The sequence below is a fragment of the Saimiri boliviensis genome, chromosome 5, assembly GCF_048565385.1.
Source record: "Saimiri boliviensis isolate mSaiBol1 chromosome 5, mSaiBol1.pri, whole genome shotgun sequence".
Taxonomy (NCBI): Eukaryota; Metazoa; Chordata; class Mammalia; order Primates; family Cebidae; genus Saimiri; species Saimiri boliviensis.
The window spans coordinates 152,044,159-152,069,254 of record NC_133453.1 but is presented as its reverse complement, the minus strand read 5'-3'; positions in this window follow the sequence as shown (position 1 = coordinate 152,069,254).

Sequence of the window (25,096 nt, the reverse complement as noted above, 5' to 3'; positions counted from 1 at the left end):
CCTTTAGCTGTAACTCTGAAAATAATACAAATACACACGCAAGCTGTGTTATTGTCAGAAATACAGATAAAACCCTAAGCTGTATCTCGAAAAATTATACAAATACACCCCCAAGCTGTGTTATTTTCAAAAATACAGATACAACCCTTAGCTGTATCTCGCAAAATAATACAAATACACACCCAAGCTGTTTTACAGTCAAAAATACATATACAACCTTTATCTATAACTCGGAAAATAATACAAATACACACCCAAGCTGTGTTATTGTCAAAAATACAGATACAACCCTTAGCTGTATCTCGTAAAATAATACAAATAAACCCCCAAACTGTGTTATTGTCAAAAATACAAATACAACAATTAGCTGTATCTCGTAAAGTAATACAAATACACACCCAAGCTGTGTTACTGTCAAAAATACAGATACAACCCTTAGCTGCATCTCGGAAAATAATTCAAAAGCACACCCAATCACTGTTATTTTCAAAAATACAAGTACAACCCTTAGCTGTATCTCGGAAAATAACACAAATACACACCCAAGCGGTGTTATTTTCAAAAATACAAATATAACCCTTAGCTGTATCTCAGAAAATAATACAAATACAAACCCAAGCTGTGTTATTTTCAAAAATTCATATACGACCCTTAGCACTATCTCGGAAAATAATACAAATACCCCCCCAAGCTGTGTTATTTTCAAAAATACAAATACAACCCTTAGCTGTATCTCAGAAAATAATACAAATACACCCCCAAGCTATTTTTTTTCAAAAATACAAATACAACCCTTAGCTGTATCATGGAAAATAATACAAATACAACCGCACGGTGTCTTATTTTCAAATATACCAATACAACCCTTAGCTGTATCTCATAAAATAATACAAACACACACCCAAGCTGTGTTATTTTCAAAAATAAAAATAAAAACCTTAGCTGTATATCGGAAAATAATACAAATACACCCCCAAGCTGTGTTATTTTCAAAAACACAAATACAACCCTTAGCTGTATCTCGGAAAATAATACAAATACACGCCCAAACTGTGTTATTGTCAAAAATACATATACAACCCTTATCTCTATCTCTGAAAATAATACACATAAACCCCAAGTTTTGTTATTGTCAAAAATACAGATAGAACCCTTAGTTGTATCTTTGAAAATAATACTAATACAACCCAAAGCTGTGTTATTGTCAGGAATACAAATACATCCCTTAGCTGTATCTTGGAAAATAATACAAATACACCCCCAAGCTGGGTTATTGTCAAAAATACAAATACAACCATTAGCTGTATCTTGAAAAATAATTCAAATACACCCACAAGCTGTGTTATGGTCACAAATACAAATAAAACCCATAGCTGTATCTTGGAAAATAATACAAATACACCCCCAAGCAGTGTTATTGTCAAAAATACAAAGAGAATCCTTAGCTGTATCTTGGAAAATAATATATATTCACCCCCTAGCTGTGTTATTGTCAAAAATACAAATACAACCCTTAGCTGTATCTTGGAAAATAATACAAATACACCCCCAAGCTGTGATATTGTCAAATATACAAATACAACGATTAACTGTATGTTGGAAAATAATACAAAAACACTCACAAGCTGTGTTATTGTCAAAAATACAAATACTACCCTTAGCTCTATCTCTGAAAACAATACACATACACCTCCAAGCTGTGTTATTGTCAAAAATACAGATACAACCCTTAGCTGTATCTTTGAAAATAATACAAATACACCCCAAAGCTGTGTTTTTGTCAGGAATACAAATACATCACTTAGCTGTATCTTGGAAAATAATACAAATACACACCCAAACTGTGTTATTTTGAAAAATACAAATACAACTCATAACTGTTTTTTGGAAAATAATACAAATACTCCCCCAAGATTGGTTATTGTGAAAAATACAAATACAACGCTTAGCTGTGTCTAGAAAAGTAATACAAATAGACTCCCAAGCTGTGTTCTCTTCAAAAATACAAAAATTCAGCCCTTAGCCGTAATTCGGAAAATAATACAAATACACCCACAAGCTGTGTTATTTTCAAAAATACAAATACATCCCTTAGCTCTATCTTGGAACATAATACAAATACACCCCCAAGCTGTGCTTGTCAATAATACAAATACAATCCTTAGCTGTATCTTGGAAAATAATAGAAATACACCCCCAAGCTCTGTTATTGTCAAAAATACAAATACAACAATTAACTGTATCTTGGAAAAGAATACAAATACAACCCCAAGGTGTGTTATTTTCAAAAACACAAATACAACCCTTAGCTGTATCTCAGAAAATAATACAAATACACCACCAAACGGTGTTATTTTCAAAAATACAAATACAACCCTTAGCTTAATCTCGGAAAATAATACAAATAAACCTTCAAGTTGTGTTATTTTCAAAAATTCAAATACAACCCTTAGCGGTATCTCGGAAAATAATAAAAATACACCCCCAAGGTGTGATATTTCAAAAATACAAAAACAACCCTTAGCTGTATCTCGGAAAATAATACAAATACACCCCAAAGCTGTGTCATTTTCAAAAATAAAAATACAACCCTTAGCTGTATCTTTGAAAATAATACAAAGACACCCCCAAGCTGTGTTATTTTCAAAAATAAAAATACAACCCTTAGCTCTAACTTGGAAAATAATACAAATACACCCCCAAGCTGTGTTATTTTCAAAAATACAAATACAACCCTTAGCTGTATGTCAGAAAATATTACAAATACACCCTAAAGCTGTGGTATTTTCAAAAATACAAATTCAACCCTTAGCTGTATCTCGGAAAATAATACAAATACACCCCCAAGCTGTGTTATTTTCCAAAAGACAAATACAACCCTTACCTGTATGTTTCAAAATAATACAAATACACACTCTAGCTGTGTTATTTTCAAAAATAAAAATAGAACCCTTAGCTGTATCTCGGAAAATAATACAAATAAACCCCCAAGCTGTGTTATTTTCAAAAATACAAATACAACCCTTAACTGTATCTCGGAAAATAATACAAAAACACCCACAAGCTGTGTTATTTTCAGAAATACAAATTCAACCCTTAGCTGTATCTCGCAAAAAAATACAAATACGCACCCAAGCTCTTTTATAGTCAAAAATACATACACAACCTTTAGCTGTAACTCGGAAAATAATACAAATACACACGCAAGCTGTGTTATTGTCAGAAATACAGATAAAACCCTAAGCTGTATCTCGGAAAATTATACAAATACACCCCCAAGCTGTGTTATTTTCAAAAATACAGATACAACCCTTAGCTATATCTCGCAAAATAATACAAATACACACCCAAGCTGTTTTACAGTCAAAAATACATATACAACCTTTATCTATAACTCGGAAAATAATACAAATACACACCCAAGCTGTGTTATTGTCAAAAATACAGATACAACCCTTAGCTGTATCTCGTAAAATAATACAAATAAACCCCCAAACTGTGTTATTGTCAAAAATACAAATACAACAATTAGCTGTATCTCGTAAAGTAATACAAATACACACCCAAGCTGTGTTACTGTCAAAAATACAGATACAACCCTTAGCTGCATCTCGGAAAATAATTCAAAAACACACCCAATCACTGTTATTTTCAAAAATACAAGTACAACCCTTAGCTGTATCTTGGAAAATAACACAAATACACCCACAAGCTGTGTTATTTTCAAAAATACAAATACAACCCTTAGCTGTATCTCGGAAAATAATACAAATACAGACCCAAGCTGTGTTATTGTCAAAAATTCAGATACAACCCTAAGCTGTATCTCGGAAAATAATACAAAGACACCCCCAAGCTGTGTTATTTTCAAAACTACAGATACAACCCTTAGCTTTATCTCGCAAATTAATACAAATACACAAACAAGCTGTTTTATAGTCAAAAATACGTATACAACCCTTAGCTGTAACTCGCAAATACTACAAATACACCACCAAGCAGTGTTATTTTCAAAAATACAAATACAACCCCTAGCTGTATCTTGGAAAATAATACAAATACAGCCCCAAGATGTTTTATTATGAAAAATACAAATACAACCCTTAGCTGTATTTTGGAAAATAATACAAATACACCCCCTAGCTGAGTTATTGTCAAAAATACAAATACAATCCTTAGCTGTATCTTGGAAAATAATAAAAATACACCCACACGCTGTGTTATTGTCAAAAATACAAATACAACTTTTAGCTGTATCTTGGAAAATAATACAAATACACCCCCGGCTTTGTTATTGTCAAAAATACAAATACAACACTTAGCTGTAACTTTGAAATTAATACAAATACACCCCCAACCTGTGTTATTGTCAAAAATACACATAAAACCCTTAGCTGTATCTTTGAAAATAATACAAATACGCCCCCATGCTGTGTTATTGTCAAAAAAGAAATACAACCCTTAGCTCTATCTTGGAAAATAATACAAATACACCCCCAAGCTGTGTTATTTTCAAAAATACAAATAAAATCCATAGCTGTATCTTTGAAAATAATACAAATACACCCAAAAGTTGTGTTATTTTCAAAAATAAAAATAAAACCCTTAGCTGTATCTCCGAATATAATACAAATACACCCCCAAGCTGTGTTATTTTCAAAAATAGAAATACAACCCTTAGCTGTATCTCGGAAAATAATACAAATACACCCACAAGCCGTGTGATTTTCAAAAATACAAATACAACCTTTAGCTGTATCTCGGAAAATAATACAAATACACCCCTAAGCCGTGTTATTGTCAAAAATACAAATAAAACCCTTAGCTGTATCTCGGAAAATAATACAAATACACCCCCAAGCTGTGTTATTTTCAAAAATACAATTACAACCCTTAGCTGTATCGCAGAAAATAATACAAATACACCCCCAAGCGGTGTTATTTTCAAAAATACAAGTACAACCCTTAGCTGTATCAGGAAAATAATACAAATACACCCCCAAGCGCTGTTATTTCAAAAAATACAAAAACAGCACTTATCTGTATCTCCGAAAGAAATACAAATACAACCCCAAGCGGTGTTATTTTCAAAAATACAAATACACCCTTAGCTGTATCTTGGAAAGTAATACAAATACACCCCCAAGCTGTGTTATTTTCAAAAATACAAATACAACCCTTAGCTGTATCTTGGAAAATAATACAAATACACCCCAAAGCTGTGTTATTGTCAAAAATACAAATATAACCCTTAGCTGTATCTCGGAAAATAATACAAATGCACCCCCAGTCTGTGTTATTTTCAAAAATACAAATACAACCCTTAGCTGTATCTTGGAAAATAATACAAATACAACCCCAAGATGTGTTATTTTCAAAAATACAAATACAACCCTTAGCCGTATATTGGAAAATAATACAAATACACCCCCAAGCTGTGTTATTGTCAAAAATACAAATACAACCCTTAGCTGTATCTTGTAAAGTAATACAAATACACTCCCAAGCTGTGTTATTATCAAAAATACAAATACAACCCTTAGCTGTATCTTGGAAAATAATACAAATACACCCACAAGCTGTGTTATTGTCAAAAATACAAATACAACCCTTAGCTGTATCTTGGAAAGTAATACAAATACACTCCAAAGCTGTGTTATTTTCAAAAATACAAATACAAACCTCAGCTGTATCTCGGAAAATAATACAAATAGACCCCCAAGCTGTGTTATTGTCAAAAATACAAATACAACCTTTAGCTGTATCTCGAAAAATAATACAAATACACCCCCAAGCTGTGTTATTTTCAAAAATACAGATACAACCCTTAGCTGTATCTAGGAAAATAATACAAATCACCTCCAAGCTTTGTTATTTCCAAAAATACAGATACAACCATTAGCTGTATCTCGGAAAATAATACAAATACACACCCAAGCTGTGTTATTTTCAAAAATACAAATACAACCCTTAGCTCTATCGCAGAAAACAATACAAATACACCCACAAGCGGTGTTATTTTCAAAAATACAAGTACAACCGTTTGCTGTATGTCGGAAAATAATATAAATACACCCCCAAGCTGTGTTATTTTCAAAAATACAAACACAGCCCTTAGCTGTATCTAGGAAAATAATACAAATACACCCCCAAGTGCTGTTATTTTCAAAAATGCAAATACAACCCTTAGCTTTATCTTGGAAAATAATACAAATTCAACCCGAAGCAGTATTATTTTTAAAAATACAAAAATACAGCCCTTAGATGTAATTCAGAATATAATACAAATACACACACAAGCTGAGTTATTTTCAAAATACAAACACAACCCTTAGCTGTATCTTGGAAAATAATACAAATACACCCCCAAGCAGTGTTATTTTCAAAAATATGTAAATACAGCCCTTAGCCTTAATTCAGAAAATAATACAAATACACCCACAAGCTGTGGTATTTTCAAAAATACAAATAAAACCCTTAGCTGTATCTCGGAAAATAATACAGATACACACCAAAGCTGTGTTATTTTCAAAAATAAAAATACAACCCTTAGCTGTATCTTGGAAAATAATACAAATACACCCCCAAGCTGTGTTATTTTCAAAAATACATATACAACCCTTAGCTCTATCTCCGAAAATAATACAAATACACCCACAAGCTGAGTTATTTTGAAAAATTCAAATACAACCCTTAGCTCTATCTTGGAAAATAATACAAACACACCCCCAAGCTGTGTTATTTTCAAAAATACAAACACAACCCTTAGCTGTATCTTGGAAAATAATACAAATACACCCCCAAGCGGTGTTATTTTCAAAAACACAAACACAACCCTTAGCTATATCTCGGAAAATAATACAAATACACCCGCAAGCTGTGTTATTGTCAAAAATACAAATACAACCATTAGCTGTAACTTGGAAAATAATACAAATACACACACAAGCTGTGTTGTTTTCAAAAATACAAATACAAACCTTAGCTGTATCCTTGAAAATAATACAAATACACCCCCAAGCTGTGTTATTGTCAAAAATACAAATACAACAATTTGCTGTATCTTGGAAAATAATACAAATACACACCCAAGCTGTGTTATTTCCAAAAATACAAATACAACCCTTAGCAGTATTTTGGAAAATAATACAAATACACCCCCAAGCTGTGTTATTCACGAAAATACAAATACAAGCCTTAGAAGTATCCTGGAAAATAATACATATACACCCCCAATCTGTGTTATTTTCAAAACTACAAATACAACCCTTAGCTGCATCTTGGAAAATAAAACAAATACACACGAAAGCTGTGTTATTTTCAAAAATACAAATACAACCCTTAGTTGTATCTTGAAAAATAATACAAATACACCCCCAAACTGTGTTATTTTCAAAAATACAAATACAACCCTTAGCAGTATCTTGGAAAATAATACAAATACACCCCCAAGCTGTGTTTTTTTCAAAAATACAAATACATCCCTTAGCTGTATCTTGGAAAATAATACATATACACCCGAAACTGTGTTATTTTCCTAAATATAACACTTACCTTTATCTTCGAAAGTAATACATATACACCAGAAAGCTGTGTTATTTTCAAAAATACAAATAAAACCCTTAGCTCTACCTTGGCAAATAATACAAATACACAATCAATCTTTGTTATTTTAAAAAATACAAATAAAACTCTTAGCTGTATCTTCGAAAATAATACAAATACATCCCCAAGCTGTGTTATTTTCGAAAATACAAATACAACCCTTAGCCGTATCTTTGAAAATGATACAAATACTCCGCCAAGCTGTGTTATTTTCAAAAATAAATATACAACCCTTTGCTGTATCTAGAAAAATGATAGAAATACACCCCCAAACTGTGTTATTTTCAAAAATACAAATACAACCCTTAGCAGTATCTTGTAAAATAATACAAATACACCCCCAAGGTGTGTTATTTTAAAAAATACAAATACAACACTTATCTCTATCTAGGAAAATAATACAAATACACCCCAAAGCTGTGTTATTTTCCAAAATACCAATACAACCCTTAGCTGTATCTTGGAAAATAATACAAATACATCCCCAGGCTGTGTTATTTTCAAAAATAAAAATACATCCCTTAGCTGTATCTTGGAAAATAATACAAATACACCCCCAAGCTGTGTTATTTTCAAAAATACAAACAACCATTAGCTGTATCTCGGAAAATAATACAAATACACAACCAAGCTGTTTAATTTTCAAAAAACAAATACAACCCTTAGCTGTATCTTGGAAAATAATACAAATACAACCCGAAGCTGTGTTATTTTCAAAAATACAAATACAAACCTTAGCTGTATCTCGGAAAATAATACAAATACACCCACAAGCTGTGTTATTGTAAAAAATACAAATACAACCCTTAGCTGTATCTCGGAAAATAATACAAATACACCCACAAGCTGTGTTATTTTCAAAAATACAAATACAACCCTTAGCTGTATGTTGGAAAATAATACAAATCACCTCCAAGCTTTGTTATTTCCAAAAATACAAATGCAACCCTGAGCTATATTTGGAAAATAATACAAATACACCCCAAGCTGTGTTATTTTCAAAAATACAAATACAACCCTTAGCTCTATCGCAGAAAACAGTACAAATACACACACAAGAGGTGTTATTTTCAAAAATACAAGTACAACAGTTTGCTGTATGTCGGAAAATAATATAAATACAACCCCAAGCAGTGTTATTTTCAAAAATACAAATACAACCCTTAGCTGTATCTCGGAAAATCGTACAAATACACCCCCAAGCTGTGTTATTTTCAAAAATACAAATACAACCCTTAGCTGTATCTCGGAAAATAATACAAATACACCCCCAGTCTGTGTTATTTTTAAAAATACAAATACAACCCTTAGCTGTATCTTAAAATATAATACAAATACAACCCGAAGCTGTGTTATTTTCAAAAATACAAATACAACCCTTAGCTGTATTTCGGAAAATAATACAAACACACACCCAAGCGGTGTTATTTCCAAAAATACAAATACAACACTTAGCTGTATCACGAAAAATAATGCAAATACACCCCCAAGCTCTGTTATTGTCAAAAATACAAAAACAACAATTAACTGTATCTTGGAAAAGAATACAAATACAACCCCAAGGTGTGTTGTTTTCAAAAACACAAATATAACCCTTAGCTGTATCTCAGAAAATAATACAAATACACCCCCAAACGGTGTTATTTTCAAAAATACAAATACATCCCTTAGCTGAATGTCGGAAAATAATACAAATACACCCCCAAGTTGTGTTATTTTCAAAAATACAAATACAACCCTTAGCGGTATCTCGGAAAATAATACAAATACACCCCCAAACGGTTTTATTTTCAAAAATACAAATACAACCCTTAGCTATATCTAGGAATATAATACAAATACACCCCCAAGCTGTGTTATTTTCAAAAATACAAATACAACCCTTAGCTGTATCTCGGAAAATAATACACATACACCCCAAAGCTGTGTTATTTTCAAAAATAAAAATACACCCCTTAGCTGTATCTTTGAAAATAATACAAAGACACCCCCAAGCTGTATTATTTTCAAAAATAAAAATACAACCCTTAGCTCTAACTTGGAAAATAATACAAATACACCCCCAAGCTGTGTTATTTTCAAAAATACAAATACAACCCTTAGCTGTATCTCGGAAAATAATACAAATACACCCACAAGCTCTGTTATTTTCCAAAATACAAATACAACCCTTAGTTCTATCTCGGAAAATAATACAAATACACACCCAAGCTGTGTTATTTTCAAAAATACAAATACAACCCATAGCTGTATCTCAGAAAATAATACAAATACACCCCCAAACGGTTTTATAGTCAAAAATACAAATACAACCCTTAGCTGTATCTAGGAATATAATACAAATACACCCCCAAGCTGTGTTATTTTCAAAAATACAAATGCAACCCTTAGCTGTATGTCAGAAAATATTACAAATACACCCTCAAACTATGGTATTTTCAAAAATACAAATTCAACCCTTAGCTGTATCTCGTAAAATAATACAAATACACCCCCAAGCTGTGTTATTTTCAAAAATACAGATACAACCCTTAGCTGTATCTCGCAAAATAATACAAATACACACCCAATCTGTTTTATAGTCAAAAATACATATACAACATTTATCTGTAACTCGGAAAATAATACAAATTCACCCCCAAGCTGTGTTATTTCCAAAAATACAAATACAACACTTAGCTGTATCTCGGAAAATAATGCAGATACACCCACAAGCTCTGTTATTGTCAAAAATACAAATACAACAATTAAATGTATCTTGGAAAAGAATACAAATATAACCCCAAGGTGTGTTATTTTCAAAAACACAAATACAACCCTTAGCTGTATCTCAGAAAATAATACAAATACACCACCAAACGGTGTTATTTTCAAAAATACAAATACAACCCTTAGCTTAATCTCGGAAAACAATACAAATAAACCCCCAAGTTGTGTTATTTTCAAAAATTCAAATACAACCCTTAGCGGTATCTCGGAAAATAATAAAAATACACCCCCAAGGTGTGATATTTCAAAAATACAAAAACAACCCTTAGCTGTATCTCGGAAAATAATACAAATACACCCCAAAGCTGTGTCATTTTCAAAAATAAAAATACAAACCTTAGCTGTATCTTTGAAAATAATACAAAGACACCCCAAAGCTGTGTTATTTTCAAAAATAAAAATACAACCCTTAGCTCTAACTTGGAAAATAATACAAATAAACCCCCAAGCTGTGTTATTTTCAAAAATACAAATACAACCCTTAGCTGTATGTCAGAAAATATTACAAATACACCCTAAAGCTGTGGTATTTTCAAAAATACAAATTCAACCCTTAGCTGTATCTTGGAAAATAATGCAAATACACCCCCAAGCTGTGTTATTTTCCAAAAGACAAATACAACCCTTACCTGTATGTTTCAAAATAATACAAATACACACTCTAGCTGTGTTATTTTCAAAAATAAAAATAGAACCCTTAGCTGTATCTCGGAAAATAATACAAATAAACCCCCAAGCTGTGTTATTTTCAAAAATACAAATACAACCCTTAGCTGTATCTCGGAAAATAATACAAAAACACCCATAAGCTGTGTTATTTTCAGAAATACAAATTCAACCCTTAGCTGTATCTCACAAAAAAATACAAATACGCACCCAAGCTCTTTTATAGTCAAAAATACATACACAACCTTTAGCTGTAACTCGGAAAATAATACAAATACACACGCAAGCTGTGTTATTGTCAGAAATACAGATAAAACCCTAAGCTGTATCTCGGAAAATTATACAAATACACCCCCAAGCTGTGTTATTTTCAAAAATACAGATACAACCCTTAGCTATATCTCGCAAAATAATACAAATACACACCCAAGCTGTTTTACAGTCAAAAATACATATACAACCTTTATCTATAACTCGGAAAATAATACAAATACACACCCAAGCTGTGTTATTGTCAAAAATACAGATACAACCCTTAGCTGTATCTCGTAAAATAATACAAATAAACCCCCAAACTGTGTTATTGTCAAAAATACAAATACAACAATTAGCTGTATCTCGTAAAGTAATACAAATACACACCCAAGCTGTTTTACTGTCAAAAATACAGATACAACCCTTAGCTGCATCTCGGAAAATAACTCAAAAACACACCCAATCACTGTTATTTTCAAAAATACAAGTACAACCCTTAGCTGTATCTCGGAAAATAACACAAATACACACCCAAGCGGTGTTATTTTCAAAAATACAAATATAACCCTTAGCGGTATCTCAGAAAATAATACAAATACACACCCAAGCTGTGTTATTTTCAAAAATTCATATACGACCCTTAGCACTATCTCGGAAAATAATACAAATACCCCCCCAAGCTGTGTTATTTTCAAAAATACAAATACAACCCTTAGCTGTATTTCGGAAAATAATACAAATACAGACCCAAGCTGTGTTATTGTCAAAAATTCAGATACAACCCTAAGCTGTATCTCGGAAAATAATACAAAGACACCCCCAAGCTGTGTTATTTTCAAAACTACAGATACAACCCTTAGCTTTATCTCGCAAATTTATACAAATACACAAACAAGCTGTTTTATAGTCAAAAATACGTATACAACCCTTAGCTGTAACTCGGAAAATACTACAAATACACCACCAAGCAGTGTTATTTTCAAAAATACAAATACAACCCCTAGCTGTATCTTGGAAAATAATACAAATACAGCCCCAAGATGTTTTATTATGAAAAATACAAATACAACCCTTAGCTGTATTTTGGAAAATAATACAAATACACCCCCTAGCTGAGTTATTGTCAAAAATACAAATACAATCCTTAGCTGTATCTTGGAAAATAATAAAAATACACCCACACGCTGTGTTATTGTCAAAAATACAAATACAACTTTTAGCTGTATCTTGGAAAATAATACAAATACACCCCCGGCTTTGTTATTGTCAAAAATACAAATACAACACTTAGCTGTAACTTTGAAATTAATACAAATACACCCCCAACCTGTGTTATTGTCAAAAATACACATAAAACCATTAGCTGTATCTTTGAAAATAATACAAATACGCCCCCATGCTGTGTTATTGTCAAAAAAGAAATACAACCCTTAGCTCTATCTTGGAAAATAATACAAATACACCCCCAAGCTGTGTTATTTTCAAAAATACAAATAAAATCCATAGCTGTATCTTTGAAAATAATACAAATACACCCAAAAGTTGTGTTATTTTCAAAAATAAAAATAAAACCCTTAGCTGTATCTCCGAATATAATACAAATACACCCCCAAGCTGTGTTATTTTCAAAAATAGAAATACAACCCTTAGCTGTATCTCGGAAAATAATACAAATACACCCACAAGCCGTGTGATTTTCAAAAATACAAATACAACCTTTAGCTGTATCTCGGAAAATAATACAAATACACCCCTAAGCCGTGTTATTGTCAAAAATACAAATAAAACCCTTAGCTGTATCTCGGAAAATAATACAAATACACCCCCAAGCTGTGTTATTTTCAAAAATACAATTACAACCCTTAGCTGTATCGCAGAAAATAATACAAATACACCCCCAAGCGGTGTTATTTTCAAAAATACAAGTACAACCCTTAGCTGTATCAGGAAAATAATACAAATACACCCCCAAGCGCTGTTATTTTAAAAAATACAAAAACAGCACTTATCTGTATCTCCGAAAGTAATACAAATACAACCCCAAGCGGTGTTATTTTCAAAAATACAAATACACCCTTAGCTGTATCTTGGAAAGTAATACAAATACACCCCCAAGCTGTGTTATTTTCAAAAATACAAATACAACCCTTAGCTGTATCTTGGAAAATAATACAAATACACCCCAAAGCTGTGTTATTGTCAAAAATACAAATACAACCCTTAGCTGTATCTCGGAAAATAATACAAATGCACCCCCAGTCTGTGTTATTTTCAAAAATACAAATACAACCCTTAGCTGTATCTTGGAAAATAATACAAATACAACCCCAAGATGTGTTATTTTCAAAAATACAAATACAACCCTTAGCCGTATATTGGAAAATAATACAAATACACCCCCAAGCTGTGTTATTGTCAAAAATACAAATACAACCCTTAGCTGTATCTTGTAAAGTAATACAAATACACTCCCAAGCTGTGTTATTATCAAAAATACAAATACAACCCTTAGCTGTATCTTGGAAAATAATACAAATACACCCCCAAGCTGTGTTATTGTCAAAAATACAAATACAACCCTTAGCTGTATCTTGGAAAGTAATACAAATACACTCCAAAGCTGTGTTATTTTCAAAAATACAAATACAAACCTCAGCTGTATCTCGGAAAATAATACAAATACACCCCCAAGCTGTGTTATTTTCAAAAATACAGATACAAACCTTAGCTGTATCTAGGAAAATAATACAAATCACCTCCAAGCTTTGTTATTTCCAAAAATACAGATACAACCATTAGCTGTATCTCGGAAAATAATACAAATACACACCCAAGCTGTGTTATTTTCAAAAATACAAATACAACCCTTAGCTCTATCGCAGAAAACAATACAAATACACCCACAAGCGGTGTTATTTTCAAAAATACAAGTACAACCGTTTGCTGTATGTCGGAAAATAATATAAATACACCCCCAAGCTGTGTTATTTTCAAAAATACAAACACAGCCCTTAGCTGTATCTAGGAAAATAATACAAATACACCCCCAAGTGCTGTTATTTTCAAAAATGCAAATACAACCCTTAGCTTTATCTTGGAAAATAATACAAATTCAACCCGAAGCAGTATTATTTTTAAAAATACAAAAATACAGCCCTTAGATGTAATTCAGAATATAATACAAATACACACACAAGCTGTGTTATTTTCAAAATAAAAACACAACCCTTAGCTGTATCTTGGAAAATAATACAAATACACCCCCAAGCAGTGTTATTTTCAAAAATATGTAAATACAGCCCTTAGCCTTAATTCAGAAAATAATACAAATACACCCACAAGCTGTGGTATTTTCAAAAATACAAATAAAACCCTTAGCTGTATCTCGGAAAACAATACAGATACACACCAAAGCTGTGTTATTTTCAAAAATAAAAATACAACCCTTAGTTGTATCTTGGAAAATAATACAAATACACCCCCAAGCTGTGTTATTTTCAAAAATATGAAAATACAGCCCTTAGCCTTAATTCAGAAAATAATACAAATACACCCACAAGCTGTGTTATTTTCAAAAATGCATATACAACCCTTAGCTCTATCTCCGAAAATAATACAAATACACCCACAAGCTGAGTTATTTTGAAAAATTCAAATACAACCCTTAGCTCTATCTTGGAAAATAATACAAACACACCCCCAAGCTGTGTTATTTTCAAAAATACAAACACAACCCTTAGCTATATCTTGGAAAATAATACAAATACACCCCCAAGCTGTGTGATTTTCAAAAATACAAATACAACCCTTAGCCGTATGTCAGAAAATAAGACAAATACACTACCAAGCTGTGTTAATTTCAAAAATACAAATTCAACCCTTAGCTGTATCTCAGAAAATAGTACAAATACACCCCCAAGCTGTGTTATTTTCAAAAATACAAATACAACCCTTTGCTGTATATTTGAAAACAATACAAATACACCCACAAGTTGTGTAATTTTCAAAAATAAAAATACAACCCTTAGCTGTATCTCGGAAAATAATACAAATACACCCCCAAGCTGTGTTATTTTCAAAAATAGAAATAAAACCCTTAGCTGTATCTCGGAAAATAATACAAATACACACCCAAGCTGTGTGATTTTCAAAAATACAAATACAACCCTTAGCTGTACCTAGAAAAATACTACAAATACACCCACAAGCCATGTTATTGTCAAAAATACAAATTAAACCCTTAGCTGTATCTCGGAAAATAATACAAATACACCCCCAAGCAGTGTTATTTTCAAAAATACAGAAATACAGAACTTAGCCGTAATTCAGAAAATAAGACTAATTCAAACCCAAGCTGTGTTAATTTCAAAAATACAAACAAAACCCTTAGCTCTATCTCGGAAAATAATACAAATACATCCCCAAGCTGTGGTAGTTTCAAAAATATATATATAACCCTTAGCTGTATCTTGGAAAATAATACAAATACAACCGCAAACTGTGTTATTTTCAGAAATACAAATAAAACCCTTAGCTGTATTTCGGAAAATAATACAAATACATCCCCAAGCTGTGTTATTTTCAAAAATACAAATACAACACTTAGCTGTATCACGGAAAATAATGCAAATACACCCCCAAGCTCTGTTATTGTCAAAAATACAAAAACAACAATTAACTGTATCTTGGAAAAGAATACAAATACAACCCCAAGGTGTGTTATATTCAAAAACACAAATATAACCCTTAGCTGTATCTCAGAAAATAATACAAATACACCCCCAAACGGTGTTATTTTCAAAAATACAAATACATCCCTTAGCTGAATGTCGAAAAATAATACAAATACACCCCCAAGTTGTGTTATTTTCAAAAATACAAATACAACCCTTAACGGTATCTCGGAAAATGATACAAATACACCCCCAAACGGTTTTATTTTCAAAAATACAAATACAAACCTTAGCTATATCTAGGAATATAATACAAATACACCCCCAAGCTGTGTTATTTTCAAAAATACAAATACAACCCTTAGCTGTATCTCGGAAAATAATACACATACACCCCAAAGCTGTGTTATTTTCAAAAATAAAAATACACCCCTTAGCTGTATCTTTGAGAATAATACAAAGACACCCCCAAGCTGTATTATTTTCAAAAATAAAAATAAAACCCTTAGCTCTAACTTGGAAAATAATACAAATACACCCCAAAGCTGTGTTACTGTCAAAAATACAAATACAACCCTTAGCTGTATCTCGGAAAATAATACAAATACACCCACAAGCTCTGTTATTTTCCAAAATACAAATACAACCCTTAGTTCTATCTCGGAAAATAATACAAATACACACCCAAGCTGTGTTATTTTCAAAAATACAAATACAACCCATAGCTGTATCTCAGAAAATAATACAAATACACCCCCAAACGGTTTTATTTTCCAAAATACAAATACAACCCTTAGCTGTATCTAGGAATATAATACAAATACACCCCCAAGCTGTGTTATTTTCAAAAATACAAATGCAACCCTTAGCTGTATGTCAGAAAATATTACAAATACACCCTCAAACTGTGGTATTTTCCAAAATACAAATTCAACCCTTAGCTGTATCTCGTAAAATAATAAAAATACACCCCCAAGCTGTGTTATTTTCAAAAATACAAATACAACCCTTAGCTGTATCTTTGAAAATAATACAAATATACACTCTAGCTGTGTTATTTTCAAAAATAAAAATAGAACCCTTAGCTGTATCTCGGAAAATAATACAAATAAACCCCCAAGCTGTGTTATTTTCAAAAATACAAATACAACCCTTAGTTGTATCTTGGAAAATAATACAAAAACACCCACAAGCTGTGTTATTTTCAGAAATACAAATTCAACCCTTAGCTGTATCTCGCAAATAAATACAAATACGCACCCAAGCTCTTTTATAGCCAAAAATACATATACAACCTTTAGCTGTAACTCGGAAAATAATACAAATACACACGCAAGCTGTGTTATTGTCAAAAATACAGATAAAACCCTAAGCTGTATCTCGGAAAATTATACAAATACACCCCCAAGCTGTGTTATTTTCAATAATACAGATACAAACCTTAGCTGTATCTCGCAAAATAAAACAAATACACCCCCAAGCTGTGTTAATTTCAAAAATACAAATACAACCCTTAGCTTTATCTCGGAAAATAATACAAATACACCCACAGTCTGTGTTATTTTCAAAAATAGAAATGAAACCCTTAGCTGTATCTCGCAAAATAATAAAAATACACACCCAAGCTGTTTTATAGTCAAAAATAACTTTACAACACTTAGCTGTAACTCGGAAAATAATACAAATACACACCCAAGCTCTGTTATTGTCAAAAATACAGAAACAACCCTTAGCTGTGTCTCGTAAACAATACAAATAAACCCGCAAGCTCTGATATTGTAAAAAATAAAGATACAACCCTTAGCTGTATCTCGGAAAATAATACAAATAAACCCCAAAGCTGTGTTATTTTCAAAAATACAAATACAACCCTTAGCTGTATATCGGAAACTAATACAAATACACCACCAAGCTGTATAATTTTCAAAAATACAAATACAACCCATAGATGTATCTTGGAAAATAATACAAATACAACCCGAACCTGTGTTATTTTCAAAAATACAAATACAACCCTTAGCTTTATCTCGGAAAATAATACAAATACACCACCAAGCTGTGTTATTTTCAAAAATACAATTACAACCCTTACCCGTATGTCAGAAAATAATACAAATACACCGCCAAGCTGTGTTATTTTCAAAAATACAAATTCAACCCATAGCTGTATCTCGGAAAATAGTACAAATACACTCCCAAGCTGTGGTATTTTCAAAAATACAAATACAACCCTTTGCTGTATCTTTGAAAATAATACAAATACACCCACAAGTTGTGTTATTTTCAAAAATAAAAATACAACCCTTAGCTGTATCTCGGAAATAATACAAATACACCCACAAGCTGTGTTATTTACAAAAATAGAAATAAAACCCTTAGCTGTATCTCAGAAAATAATACAAATACACCCCCAAGCTGTGTGATTTTCAAAAATACAAATACAACCCTTAGCTGTATCTCGGAAAATAATACAAATACACCACCAAGCTGTGTTATTTTCAAAAATACAATTACAACCTTTAGCCGTATGTCAGAAAATAATACAAATACACCCCCAAGCTGTGTTATTTTCAAAAATACAAATTCAACCCTTAGCTGTATCTCGGAAAATAGTACAAATACACCCCCAAGTTGTGATTTTCTCAAAAATACAAATACAACCCTTCGCTGTATCTTTGAATATAATACAAATACACCCACAAGTTGTGTTATTTTCAAAAATACAAACCAAACCCTTAGCTGTATCTTGGAAAATAATACAAATACACCCCCCCAGCTGTGTTATTGTCAAAAATACAAACACAACACTTAGCTCTATCTTGGAAAGTAATACAAATACACCCCAAAGCTGTGTTATTTTCAAAAATACATATACAACTCTTAGCTGTATCTTGGAAAGTAATACAAATACACCCCAAAGCTGTGTTATTGTCAAAAATACAGATATAATTCATAGCCTTATCTTGGAAAATAATACAAATACACCCCCAAGCTGTGTTATTTGCAAAAATACAAATAGAACCCTTAGCTGTATCTTGGAAAATGATGGAAATACAGCCACAAGCTGTGTTGTTTTCAAAAATACAAATAGAAACCTTAGCTGTATCTTGGAAAATAATACAAATACAACCCCAAGCTGTGTTATTTTCAAAGATACAAATACAACCCTTAGCTGTATCTATGAAAATAATACAAATACACCCACAAGCTGTGTTATTTTCAAAAGTACAAATACAATCCTTAGCTGTATCTTTGAAAATGATACAAATACACCCCCAAGCTGTGTTATTTTCAAAAATACAAATACGACACTTAGCTGTATCTTGGAAAATAATACAAATACACACCCAAGCTGTGTTATTTTCAAAAATACAAATACGAACCTTAGCTCTCTCTGGGAATATAATACAATTACATCCCCAAGCCGTGTTATTTTCCAAAATACAAGTACAACCCTTAGCTGTATCTTGGAGAAAAACACAAATACACCCTCAGGCTGTGTTATTTTCAAAAAGACAAATACAACCCTTAGCTGTATCTTGGAAAATAATACAAATACGTCCCCAAGCTGTATTATTTTCAGAAATACAAATACAACCCTTATCTCTATCTTGGAAAATAATACAGATACACCCCCAAGCTGTGTTATTGTCAAAAATACAAATACAACCCTTAGCTGTATCTTTGAAAATAATACAAATACACCGCTAAGCTGCATTATTTTCAAAAATACAAATACAACCCTTACCTGTATCTTGGAAAATAACAGAAATACACCGCCAAGCTGTGTTATTTTCAAAAATACAAATACAACCCTTAGCTGTATCTTGGAAAATAATACAAATACACCCCCAAGCTGTGTTATTTTCAAGAATACAAATAAAACCCTTAGCTGTATCTTGGAAAATAATACAAATTCACCCACATGCTGTGTTATTTTCAAAAATACAAATAAAACCCTTAGCTGTATCTTGGAAAATAATACAAATACACCCCCAAGCTGTGTTATTTTCAAAAATACAAATACAACTCTTAGCTGTACCTCGGAAAATAATACAAATAAACCCGCAAGCTGTGTTATTGTCAAAAATACAAATGCAACACTTAGCTGTATCTTTGTATATAATACAAATACACACCCAAGCTGTGTTATTGTCAAAAATACAAATACAACCCTTACCTGTATCTTTGAAAATAATACAAATATACCCCCAAGCTGTGTTATTTCTCAAAAATACAAATGCAACCCTTAGCTGTATCTCGGAAAATAATACAAATACACCCGCAAGCTGTGTTATTGTCAAAAATACAAATACAACCATTAGCTCTAACTTGGAAAATAATACAAATACACACACAAGCTGTGTTGTTTTCAAAAATACAAATACAAACCTAAGCTGTATCTTTGAAAATAATACAAATACACCCCCAAGCTGTGTTATTGTCAAAAATACAAATACAACAATTTGCTGTATCTTGGAAAATAATACAAATACACCCGCAAGCTGTGTTATTTCCAAAAATAAAAATACAACCCTTAGCATTATTTTGGAAAATAATACAAATACACCCCCAAGCTGTGTTATTCATGAAAATACAAATACAACCCTTAGAAGTATCCTGGAAAATAATACATATACACCCCCAATCTGTGTTATTTTCAAAACTACAAATACAACCCTTAGCTGCATCTTGGAAAATAAAACAAATACACACGAAAGCTGTGTTATTTTCAAAAATACAAATACAACCCTTAGTTGTATCTTGAAAAATAATACAAATACACCCCCAAACTGTGTTATTTTCAAAAATACAAATACAACCCTTAGCAGTATCTTGGAAAATAATACAAATACACCCCCAAGCTGTGTTTTTTTCAAAAATACAAATACATCCCTTAGCTGTATCTTGGAAAATAATACATATACACCCTAAACTGTGTTATTTTCATAAATATAACACTTACCTTTATCTTGGAAAGTAATACATATACACCAAAAAGCTGTGTTATTTTCAAAAATACAAATAAAACCCTTAGCTCTACCTTGGCAAATAATACAAATACACAATCTATCTTTGTTATTTTAAAAAATACAAATAAAACTCTTAGCTGTATCTTCGAAAATAATACAAATACATCCCCAAGCTGTGTTATTTTCGAAAATACAAATACAACCCTTAGCCGTATCTTTGAAAATGATACAAATACTCCCCCAAGCTGTGTTATTTTCAAAAATAAATATACAACCCTTTGCTGTATCTAGAAAAATGATAGAAATACACCCCCAAACTGTGTTATTTTCAAAAATACAAACACAACCCTTAGCAGTATCTTGTAAAATAATAAAAATACACCCCCAAGGTGTGTTATTTTAAAAAATACAAATACAACACTTATCTCTATCTAGGAAAATAATACAAATACACCCCAAAGCTGTGTTATTTTCCAAAATACCAATACAACCCTTAGCTGTGTCTTGGAAAATAATACAAATACATCCCCAAGCTGTGTTATTTTCAAAAATAAAAATACATCCCTTAGCTGTATCTTGGAAAATAATACAAATAAACCCCCAAGCTGTGTAATTTCCAAAAATACAAATACAACCCTTAGCAGTATCTTGGAAAATAATACAAATACACCCCCAAGCTGTGTTATTGACGAAAATACAAATAGAACCCTTAGAAGTATCTTGGAAAATAATAAAATTACACCCCAAATCTGTGTTATTTTCAAAAATACAAATACAACCCTTAGCTGTATCTTGGAAAATAAAACAAATACACCCGAAAGCTGTGTTATTTTCAAAAATACAAATACAACCCATAGCTGTATCTTGGAAAATAATACAAATACACCCCGAAGCTGGGTTATTTTCAAAAATACAAATACAACCCTTAGCAGTATCTTGGAAAATAATACAAATACACTCCCAAGCTGTGTTATTTTCAAAAATACAAATACAACCCTTAGCTGTATCTTGGAAAATAATACAATACACCCCCAACCTGTGTTATTTTCAAAAATACAAATAGGACCCTTAGCTGTATCTTTGAAAATAACATAAATACACCCCCAAGCTGTGTTATTGTCAAAAATACAAATAAAACGCTTAGCTTTATCTTTGAAAATAATACAAATACACCCCCAAGCTGTGTTATTGTCAGAAATACAAATGCAACCCTTAGCTGTATCTTGGAAAATCATACAAATACATCCTCAAGTTGTGTTATTTTCAAAAATACCAGTATATCCCTTAGCTGTATCTTGGAAAATAATACAAATACACCCCCAAGCTGTTTTATTTTCAAAAATACAAGTACAACCCTTAGCTGTAACTTGGAAAATAATACAAATACACCCCCAAGTTGTGTTATTTTAATAAATACAAATACAACCCTTAGCTGTATTTTGAAAATAATTCAAATACAACCCCAAGCTGTGTTATTGTCAAAAATACAAATACAACCCTTAGCTGTATCTTGGAAAATAATACAAATACACCCCTAAGCTGTGTTATTTTCAAAAATACAAATACCTCCCTTAGCTGTATCTTGGAAAATAATACAAATACACCCCCAATCTGTGTTATTTTAAAAAATACAAATACAACCCTTAGCTGAATCTTGGAAAATAATACATAAACACCCCCAAGATGTGTTATTTTCAAAAAGAAAAATACAACCCTTAGCTGTATCTTGGAAAATAATACAAATACACCACAACGCTGTTTTATATTCCAAAATACCAATACAACCCTTAGCTGTATCTTGGAAAATATCACAAATACACCCCCAAGCTGTGTTATTTTCAAAAATACCAATACATCCCTTAGCTCTATCTTGGAAAATAAAACAAATACAGACACAAGCTGTGTTATTTTCAAAACTACAAATACAACCCTTAGCTCTATCTTGGAAAATAATACCAATACACCCCCAAATTGTGTAATTTTCAAAAAGAAATATGCAACCCTTAGCTGTATCTTGGAAAATAATACAAATACACCCGCAAGCTGTGTTGTTCTCAAAAATACAAATACAACCCTTAGCTGTATGTTGGAAAATAATACAAATACACCCCCAAGCTGTGTTATTGTCAAAAATACAAATACAACTCTTAGCTGTATCTTGGAAAATAATACCAATACACCCCCAAGATGTGTTATTGTCAAAAATACAAATAAAATCCTTAGCTGTATCTTGGAAAATAATGGACATACATCTCCAAGGGGTGTTATTTTCAAAAATACAAATAATACACTTAGCTATATCTTGGAAAATAATACAAATACACCCACAAGCTGTGTTATTTTTAAAAAGACAAATACAACCCTTAGCTGAATCTTGGAGAATAGTACAAATACACCCCCAAGCTGTGTTATTGTCAAAAATACAAATACAACCCTTAGCTGTATCTTGGAAAATAATACAAATACTCCCGAAAGCTGTGTTATTCTCAAAAATGCAAATAAAACCCTTAGCTATATCTTGGAAAATAATACAAATACTCCCCCAAGCTGTGTTATTTTCAAAAAGACAAATACAACCCTTAGCTGAATCTTGGAGAATAGTACAAATACACCCCCAAGCTGTGTTATTTTCAAAAAGACAAATACAACCCTTAGCTGTATCTTGGAAAACAATACAAATACACCCCCAATCTGTGTTATTTTCAAAAATACAAATACAACCCTTAGCTGTATCTTGGACAATAATACAAATACACCCCCAAGATGTGTTATTGTCAAAAATACAAATACAGTCCTTAGCTGTGTCTTGGAAAATAATACAAATACACCCCCAAGGTGTGTTATTTTCAAAAATACAAATAAAACCCTTAGCTGTATCTTGGAAAATAATACAAATACTCCCCCAAGCTGTGTTATTTTCAAAAAGACAAATACAACCCTTAGCTGAATCTTGGAGAATAGTACAAATACACCCCCAAGCTGTGTTATTTTCAAAAAGACAAATACAACCCTTAGCTGTATCTTGGAAAATAATAGAAATACAACCCCAAGCTGTGTTATTTTCAAAAATACAAATACAACCCTTAGCTGTATCTCGGAAAATAATACAAATACACCCCCAATCTGTGTTGTTTTCAAGAATACAAATACAAACCTTAGCTTTATCTTTGAAAATAATACAAATACACTACGAAGCTGTTTTATTTTCAAAAATACAAATACAACCCTTAGCTGTATCTTGGAAAATAATACAAATACACCCCCAAGCTGTGTTATTTTCAAAAATACAGATACAACCCTTAGCAGTATCTTTGAAAATAACACAAAAACACCCCCATGCTGTGTTATTTTCAAAAATACAAATACAACCCTTAGCTGTATCTTGGAAAATAAAACAAATACACCCCCAAGTTGTGTTATTTTCAAAAATACAAATAAAACACTTAGCTGCATCTTGGAAAAAAATACAAATACACCCTCAAGCTCTGTTATTTTCAAAAATACAAATAAAACACTTAGCTGTACCTTGGAAAATAATACAAATACACCCTCAAGCTCTGTTATTTTCAAAAATACAAATACAACTCTCTTTTTTATTTTTGAAAATAATGCAAATACACCCCCAAGCTGTGTTATTTTCAAAAATACAAATACAACTCTTAGTTTTATTTTTGAATATAATAGAAATGCACCCCCAAGTTGTGTTATTTTCAAAAATACAAATACGACTCTTATTTTTAGTTTTGAATATAATACAAATACACCCCCAAGGTGTGATATTTTCAAAAATACAAATACTAAATCACTTAAATCGGGGACCGTTTTAGCTGTTTATTCTGAATAACTTGTCTAGCATTCAAAGCACGGACAGTTTTAGCTGTGTATTTTCAAAAAGTTGTCTCTACATGCCATAGCTCTTGAAGTCAAAACGAGTGATCTGTGTCCCCTTGAGTTGAGCATTCTTTTCGTAAGAAAGGATTAAGTTCTATTTGAATTCTGGAAAACTGCTTCTCATCCTGTCAATCAACTGTCAGTTTTGTGTGTTAACTTCCAGGAGAGGTAATAGAATCAATCCAAAATCAAAGATGTATTCAACTCCAGATTGACAAGTCAAATCAAGAAAGCAGGCACTGAGTCAGAAGAGGTATCTTTTCC